Here is an 8,656-nt window from a genome sequence, read left to right as displayed (position 1 = left end):
TGTACCCAAAGCCTTCCTTTGGGGGTACGTTTGGATGGGCAAAAAGGGCTTGGAACGCATTTCCTGGGGCCTGATTTTTCAGTCGTCTTCGATGACGGCTAGGGCTATGTTTAGGTTTGCTCGGAAAAATAGAACCCGGAGGGTCCAGTTGCATGTGGGGCTGTGTAAAGGCTCCCCTGGGGAGTTCTCTTGTACCCAAAGCCTTCCTTTGGGGGCACTTTTGGATGGGCAAAAAGGGCTCGCAACGCGTTTCCTGGCGCCTGATTTTTCAGTCTGCTCCCATGCCGGCTAGTGTTATGTTTAGGGATGCTCGGAAACAGCGAACCCGGAGGGTCCAGTTGCATGTGGGGCTGCGTAAAGGCTCCCCTGGGGAGTTCTCTTGTACCCAAAGCCTTCCTTTGGGGGCACTTTTGGATGGGCGAAAAGGGCTCGCAACGCATTTCCTGGGGCCTGATTTTTCAGTCTTCTCCGATGCCGGCTAGGGCTACGTTTAGGTTTGCTCAGGAACAGCGAACCCGGAGGGTCCAGTTGCATTTGGGGCTGCGTAAAGGCTCCCCTGGGGAGTTATCTTGTACCCAAAGCCTTCCTTTGGGGGCACTTTGGGATGGGAGAAAAGGGCTCGCAACGCATTTCCTGGGGCCTGATTTTTCACTCGTCTCCGATGCCGGCTAGGGCTACGTTTAGGTTTGCTCAGGAACAGCGAACCCGGAGGGTCCAGTTGCATGTGGGGCTGCGTAAAGGCTCCCCTGGGGAGTTCTCTTGTACCCAAAGCCTTCCTTTGGGGGCACTTTGGGATGGTCCAAGGGGCTCGCAACGCATTTCCTGGGGCCTGATTTTTCACTCGTCTCCGATGACGGCTAGGGCTACGTTTAGGTTTGCTCAGGAACAGCGAACCCGGAGGGTCCAGTTGCATGTGGGGCTGCGTAAAGGCTCCCCTGGGGAGTTCTCTTGTACCCAAAGCCTTCCTTTGGGGGCACTTTTGGATGGTCCAAAGGGGCTCGCAACGCTTTTTCTGGGGCCCGGTTTTTCAGTCTTTTCGCATGAAGGCTAGGGCTATGTTTAGGTTTGCTCAGGAACAGCGAACCCGGAGGGTCCAGTTGCATGTGGGGCTGCGTAAAGGCTCCCCTGGGGAGTTCTCTTGTACCCAAAGCCTTCCTTTGGGGGCACTTTTGGATGGTCCAAATGGGCTCGCAACGCATTTCCTGGGGCCTGATTTTTCAGTCGTCTCCGATGACGGCTAGGGCTACGTTTAGGTTTGCTCAGGAACAGCGAACCCGGAGGGTCCAGTTGCATGTGGGGCTGCGTAAAGGCTCCCGTGGGGAGTTCACTTGTACCCAAAGCCTTCCTTTGGGGGCACTTTGGGATGGTCCAAAGGGGCTCGCAACGCATTTCCTGGGGCCTGATTTTTCAGTCGTCATCTCCCATGCCGGCTAGGGCTATGTTAAGGGATGCTCGGAAACAGCGAACCCGGAGGGTCCAGATGCATGTGGGGCTGCGTAAAGGCTCCCCTGGGGAGTTCTCTTGTACCCAAAGCCTTCCTTTGGGGTCACTTTTGGATGGGAGAAAAGGGCTCGCAACGCATTTCCTGGGGCCTGATTTTTCACTCGTCTCCGATGACGGCTAGGGCTACGTTTAGGTTTGCTCAGGAACAGCGAACCCGGAGGGTCCAGTTGCATGTGGGGCTGCGTAAAGGCTCCCCTGGGGAGTTCACTTGTACCGAAAGCCTTCCTTTGGGGGCACTTTTGGATGGGCAAAAAGGGCTCGCAACGCATTTCCTGGGGCCTGATTTTTCACTCGTCTCCGATGACGGCTAGGGCTATGTTTAGGGATGCTCGGAAACAGCGAACCCGGAGGGTCCAGTTGCATGTGGGGCTGCGTAAAGGCTCCCCTGGGGAGTTCACTTGTACCCAAAGCCTTCCTTTGGGGGCAATTTTGGATGGGCAAAAAGGGCTCGCAACGCATTTCCTGGGGCCTGATTTTTCACTCGTCTCCGATGCCGGCTAGGGCTACGTTTAGGTTTGCTCGGAAAAATCGAACCCGGAGGGTCCAGTTGCATGTGGGGCTGCGTAAAGGCTCCCCTGGGGAGTTCTCTTGTACCCAAAGCCTTCCTTTGGGGGCACTTTTGGATGGTCCAAAGGGGCTCGCAACGCATTTCCTGGGGCCTGATTTTTCACTCGTCTCCGATGACGGCTAGGGCTACGTTTAGGTTTGCTCGGGAACAGCGAACCCGGAGGGTCCAGTTGCATGTGGGGCTGCGTAAAGGCTCCCCTGGGGAGTTCTCTTGTACCCAAAGCCTTCCTTTGGGGGCACTTTTGGATGGGAGAAAAGGGCTCGCAACGCATTTCCTGGGGCCTGATTTTTCAGTCGTCTTCGATGCCAGCTAGGGCTATATTTAGGGATGCTCGGAAACAGCGAACCCGGAGGGTCCAGTTGCATGTGGGGCTGCGTAAAGGCTCCCCTGGGGAGTTCACTTGTACCCAAAGCCTTCCTTTGGGGGTACGTTTGGAGAGGCAAAAAGGGCTTGGAACGCATTTCCTGGGGCCTGATTTTTCAGTCGTCTTCGATGACGGCTAGGGCTATGTTTAGGGTTGCTCGGAAAAATAGAACCCGGAGGGTCCAGTTGCATGTGGGGCTGCGTAAAGGCTCCCCTGGGGAGTTCTCTTGTACCCAAAGCCTTCCTTTGGGGGCACTTTGGGATGGTCCACAGGGGCTCGCAACGCATTTCCTGGGGCCTGATTTTTCAGTCTTCTCCGATGCCGGCTAGGGCTACGTTTAGGTTTGCTCAGGAACAGCGAACCCGGAGGGTCCAGTTGCATGTGGGGCTGCGTAAAGGCTCCCCTGGGGAGTTCTCTTGTACCCAAAGCCTTCCTTTGGTGACACTTTTGGATGGTCCAAAGGGGCTTGCAACGCTTTTTCTGGGGCCCGGTTTTTCAGTCTTCTCGATTGCCGGCTAGTGCTATATTTAGGGTTGCTCGGAAACAGCGAACCCGGAGGGTCCAGTTGCATGTGGGGCTGCATAAAGGCTCCCCTGGGGAGTTCTCTTGTACCCAAAGCCTTCCTTTGGGGGCACTTTTGGATGGGCGAAAAGGGCTCGGAACGCATTTCCTGGGGCCTGATTTTTCAGTCGTCATCTCCCATGCCGGCTAGGGCTATGTTAAGGGATGCTCGGAAACAGCGAACCCGGAGGGTCCAGATGCATGTGGGGCTGCGTAAAGGCTCCCCTGGGGAGTTCTCTTGTACCCAAAGCCTTCCTTTGGGGGCACTTTTGGATGGGAGAAAAGGGCTCGCAACGCATTTCCTGGGGCCTGATTTTTCACTCGTCTCCGATGACGGCTAGGGCTACGTTTAGGTTTGCTCAGGAACAGCGAACCCGGAGGGTCCAGTTGCATGTGGGGCTGCGTAAAGGCTCCCCTGGGGAGTTCACTTGTACCCAAAGCCTTCCTTTGGGGGCACTTTTGGATGGGCAAAAAGGGTTCGCAACGCATTTCCTGGGGCCTGATTTTTCAGTCGTCTTCGATGCCGGCTAGGGCTATGTTTAGGGATGCTCGGAAACAGCGAACCCGGAGGGTCCAGTTGCATGTGGGGCTGCGTAAAGGCTCCCCTGGGGAGTTCACTTGTACCCAAAGCCTTCCTTTGGGGGCAATTTTGGATGGGCAAAAAGGGCTCGCAACGCATTTCCTGGGGCCTGATTTTTCACTCGTCTCCGATGCCGGCTAGGGCTACGTTTAGGTTTGCTCGGAAAAATCGAACCCGGAGGGTCCAGTTGCATGTGGGGCTGTGTAAAGGCTCCCCTGGGGAGTTCTCTTGTACCCAAAGCCTTCCTTTGGGGGCACTTTTGGATGGTCCAAAGGGGCTCGCAACGCATTTCCTGGGGCCTGATTTTTCAGTCTTCTCCGATGACGGCTAGGGCTACGTTTAGGTTTGCTCAGGAACAGCGAACCCGGAGGGTCCAGTTGCATGTGGGGCTGCGTAAAGGCTCCCCTGGGGAGTTCTCTTGTACCCAAAGCCTTCCTTTGGGGGCACTTTTGGATGGGAGAAAAGGGCTCGCAACGCATTTCCTGGGGCCTGATTTTTCAGTCGTCTTCGATGCCGGCTAGGGCTATGTTTAGGGATGCTCGGAAACAGCGAACCCGGAGGGTCCAGTTGCATGTGGGGCTGCGTAAAGGCTCCCCTGGGGAGTTCACTTGTACCCAAAGCCTTCCTTTTGGGGCACTTTTGGATGGTCCAAAGGGGCTCGCAACTCATTTCCTGGGGCCTGATTTTTCAGTCTTCTCCGATGCCGGCTAGGGCTACGTTTAGGTTTGCTCAGGAACAGCGAACCCGGAGGGTCCAGTTGCATGTGGGGCTGCGTAAAGGCTCCCCTGGGGAGTTCTCTTGTACCCAAAGCCTTCCGTTGGGGGCACTTTGGGATGGGAGAAAAGGGCTCGCAACGCATTTCCTGGGGCCTGATTTTTCAGTCGTCTTCGATGCCGGCTAGGGCTATGTTTAGGGATGCTCGGAAACAGCGAACCCGGAGGGTCCAGTTGCATGTGGGGCTGTGTAAAGGCTCCCCTGGGGAGTTCACTTGTACCCAAAGCCTTCCTTTGGGGGCACTTTGGGATGGTCCAAAGGGGCTCGCAACGCATTTCCTGGGGCCTGATTTTTCACTCGTCTCCGATGACGGCTAGGGCTACGTTTAGGTTTGCTCAGGAACAGCGAACCCGGAGGGTCCAGTTGCATGTGGGGCTGCATAAAGGCTCCCCTGGGGAGTTCTCTTGTACCCAAAGCCTTCCTTTGGGGGCACTTTGGGATGGGCGAAAAGGGCTCGCAACGCATTTCCTGGGGCCTGATTTTTCAGTCGTCTTCGATGCCAGCTAGGGCTGTATTTAGGGATGCTCGGAAACAGCGAACCCGGAGGGTCCAGTTGCATGTGGGGCTGCGTAAAGGCTCCCCTGGGGAGTTCACTTGTACCCAAAGCCTTCCTTTGGGGGTACGTTTGGAGAGGCAAAAAGGGCTTGGAACGCATTTCCTGGGGCCTGATTTTTCAGTCGTCTTCGATGACGGCTAGGGCTATGTTTAGGGTTGCTCGGAAAAATAGAACCCGGAGGGTCCAGTTGCATGTGGGGCTGCGTAAAGGCTCCCCTGGGGAGTTCTCTTGTACCCAAAGCCTTCCTTTGGGGGCACTTTGGGATGGGAGAAAAGGGCTCGCAACGCATTTCCTGGGGCCTGATTGTTCACTCGTCTCCGATGACGGCTAGGGCTATGTTTAGGGATGCTCGGAAACAGCGAACCCGGAGGGTCCAGTTGCATGTGGGGCTGCGTAAAGGCTCCCCTGTGGAGTTCTCTTGTACCCAAAGCCTTCCTTTGGGGGCACTTTGGGATGGTCCACAGGGGCTCGCAACGCATTTCCTGGGGCCTGATTTTTCAGTCTTCTCCGATGCCGGCTAGGGCTACGTTTAGGTTTGCTCAGGAACAGCGAACCCGGAGGGTCCAGTTGCATGTGGGGCTGCGTAAAGGCTCCCCTGGGGAGTTCTCTTGTACCCAAAGCCTTCCTTTGGTGACACTTTTGGATGGTCCAAAGGGGCTTGCAACGCTTTTTCTGGGGCCCGGTTTTTCAGTCTTCTCGATTGCCGGCTAGTGCTATATTTAGGGTTGCTCGGAAACAGCGAACCCGGAGGGTCCAGTTGCATGTGGGGCTGCATAAAGGCTCCCCTGGGGAGTTCTCTTGTACCCAAAGCCTTCCTTTGGGGGCACTTTTGGATGGGCGAAAAGGGCTCGGAACGCATTTCCTGGGGCCTGATTTTTCAGTCGTCATCTCCCATGCCGGCTAGGGCTATGTTAAGGGATGCTCCGAAACAGCGAACCCGGAGGGTCCAGATGCATGTGGGGCTGCGTAAAGGCTCCCCTGGGGAGTTCTCTTGTACCCAAAGCCTTCCTTTGGGGGCACTTTTGGATGGGAGAAAAGGGCTCGCAACGCATTTCCTGGGGCCTGATTTTTCACTCGTCTCCGATGACGGCTAGGGCTACGTTTAGGTTTGCTCAGGAACAGCGAACCCGGAGGGTCCAGTTGCATGTGGGGCTGCGTAAAGGCTCCCCTGGGGAGTTCACTTGTACCCAAAGCCTTCCTTTGGGGGCACTTTTGGATGGGCAAAAAGGGTTCGCAACGCATTTCCTGGGGCCTGATTTTTCAGTCGTCTTCGATGCCGGCTAGGGCTATGTTTAGGGATGCTCGGAAACAGCGAACCCGGAGGGTCCAGTTGCATGTGGGGCTGCGTAAAGGCTCCCCTGGGGAGTTCACTTGTACCCAAAGCCTTCCTTTGGGGGCAATTTTGGATGGGCAAAAAGGGCTCGCAACGCATTTCCTGGGGCCTGATTTTTCACTCGTCTCCGATGCCGGCTAGGGCTACGTTTAGGTTTGCTCGGAAAAATCGAACCCGGAGGGTCCAGTTGCATGTGGGGCTGTGTAAAGGCTCCCCTGGGGAGTTCTCTTGTACCCAAAGCCTTCCTTTGGGGGCACTTTTGGATGGTCCAAAGGGGCTCGCAACGCATTTCCTGGGGCCTGATTTTTCAGTCTTCTCCGATGACGGCTAGGGCTACGTTTAGGTTTGCTCAGGAACAGCGAACCCGGAGGGTCCAGTTGCATGTGGGGCTGCGTAAAGGCTCCCCTGGGGAGTTCTCTTGTACCCAAAGCCTTCCTTTGGGGGCACTTTTGGATGGGAGAAAAGGGCTCGCAACGCATTTCCTGGGGCCTGATTTTTCAGTCGTCTTCGATGCCGGCTAGGGCTATGTTTAGGGATGCTCGGAAACAGCGAACCCGGAGGGTCCAGTTGCATGTGGGGCTGCGTAAAGGCTCCCCTGGGGAGTTCACTTGTACCCAAAGCCTTCCTTTTGGGGCACTTTTGGATGGTCCAAAGGGGCTCGCAACTCATTTCCTGGGGCCTGATTTTTCAGTCTTCTCCGATGCCGGCTAAGGCTACGTTTAGGTTTGCTCAGGAACAGCGAACCCGGAGGGTCCAGTTGCATGTGGGGCTGCGTAAAGGCTCCCCTGGGGAGTTCTCTTGTACCCAAAGCCTTCCGTTGGGGGCACTTTGGGATGGGAGAAAAGGGCTCGCAACGCATTTCCTGGGGCCTGATTTTTCACTCGTCTCCGATGCCGGCTAGGGCTACGTTTAGGTTTGCTCGGAAAAAACGAACCCGGAGGGTCCAGTTGCATGTGGGGCTGCGTAAAGGCTCCCCTGGGGAGTTCTCTTGTACCCAAAGCCTTCCTTTGGGGGCACTTTGGGATGGTCCACAGGGGCTCGCAACGCATTTCCTGGGGCCTGATTTTTCAGTCTTCTCCGATGCCGGCTAGGGCTACGTTTAGGTTTGCTCAGGAACAGCGAACCCGGAGGGTCCAGTTGCATGTGGGGCTGCGTAAAGGCTCCCCTGGGGAGTTCTCTTGTACCCAAAGCCTTCCTTTGGTGACACTTTTGGATGGTCCAAAGGGGCTTGCAACGCTTTTTCTGGGGCCCGGTTTTTCAGTCTTCTCGATTGCCGGCTAGTGCTATATTTAGGGTTGCTCGGAAACAGCGAACCCGGAGGGTCCAGTTGCATGTGGGGCTGCATAAAGGCTCCCCTGGGGAGGTCTCTTGTACCCAATGCCTTCCTTTGGGGGCACTTTTGGATGGGCGAAAAGGGCTCGGAACGCATTTCCTGGGGCCTCATTTTTCAGTCGTTATCTCCCATGCGGGCTAGGGCTATGTTAAGGGATGCTCGGGAACAGCGAACCCGGAGGGTCCAGATGCATGTGGGGCTGCGTAAAGGCTCCCCTGGGGAGTTCTCTTGTACCCAAAGCCTTCCTTTGGGGGCACTTTTGGATGGTCCAAAGGGGCTCGCAACGCATTTCCTGGGGCCTGATTTTTCACTCGTCTCCGATGACGGCTAGGGCTACGTTTAGGTTTGCTCAGGAACAGCGAACCCGGAGGGTCCAGTTGCATGTGGGGCTGCGTAAAGGCTCCCCTGGGGAGTTCACTTGTACCCAAAGCCTTCCTTTGGGGGCACTTTTGGATGGGCAAAAAGGGCTCGCAACGCATTTCCTGGGGCCTGATTTTTCAGTCGTCTTCGATGCCGGCTAGGGCTATGTTTAGGGATGCTCGGAAACAGCGAACCCGGAGGGTCCAGTTGCATGTGGGGCTGTGTAAAGGCTCCCCTGGGGAGTTCACTTGTACCCAAAGCCTTCCTTTGGGGGCACTTTGGGATGGTCCAAAGGGGCTCGCAACGCATTTCCTGGGGCCTGATTTTTCACTCGTCTCCGATGACGGCTAGGGCTACGTTTAGGTTTGCTCAGGAACAGCGAACCCGGAGGGTCCAGTTGCATGTGGGGCTGCATAAAGGCTCCCCTGGGGAGTTCTCTTGTACCCAAAGCCTTCCTTTGGGGGCACTTTGGGATGGGCGAAAAGGGCTCGCAACGCATTTCCTGGGGCCTGATTTTTCAGTCGTCTTCTCCCATGCCGGCTAGGGCTATGTTTAGGGATGCTCGGAAAAATCGAACCCGGAGGGTCCAGTTGCATGTGGGGCTGCGTAAAGGCTCCCCTGGGGAGTTCACTTGTACCCAAAGCCTTCCTTTGGGGGCACTTTTCGATGGGCAAAAGAGGCTAGCAACGCGTTTTCTGGGGCCCGGTTTTTCAGTCTTCTCCCA

Source organism: Anas platyrhynchos, chromosome 17 (genome assembly GCF_047663525.1).
Source record: "Anas platyrhynchos isolate ZD024472 breed Pekin duck chromosome 17, IASCAAS_PekinDuck_T2T, whole genome shotgun sequence".
NCBI classification, from domain to species: Eukaryota; Metazoa; Chordata; class Aves; order Anseriformes; family Anatidae; genus Anas; species Anas platyrhynchos.
Note: the sequence above shows the minus strand (reverse complement) of the source record.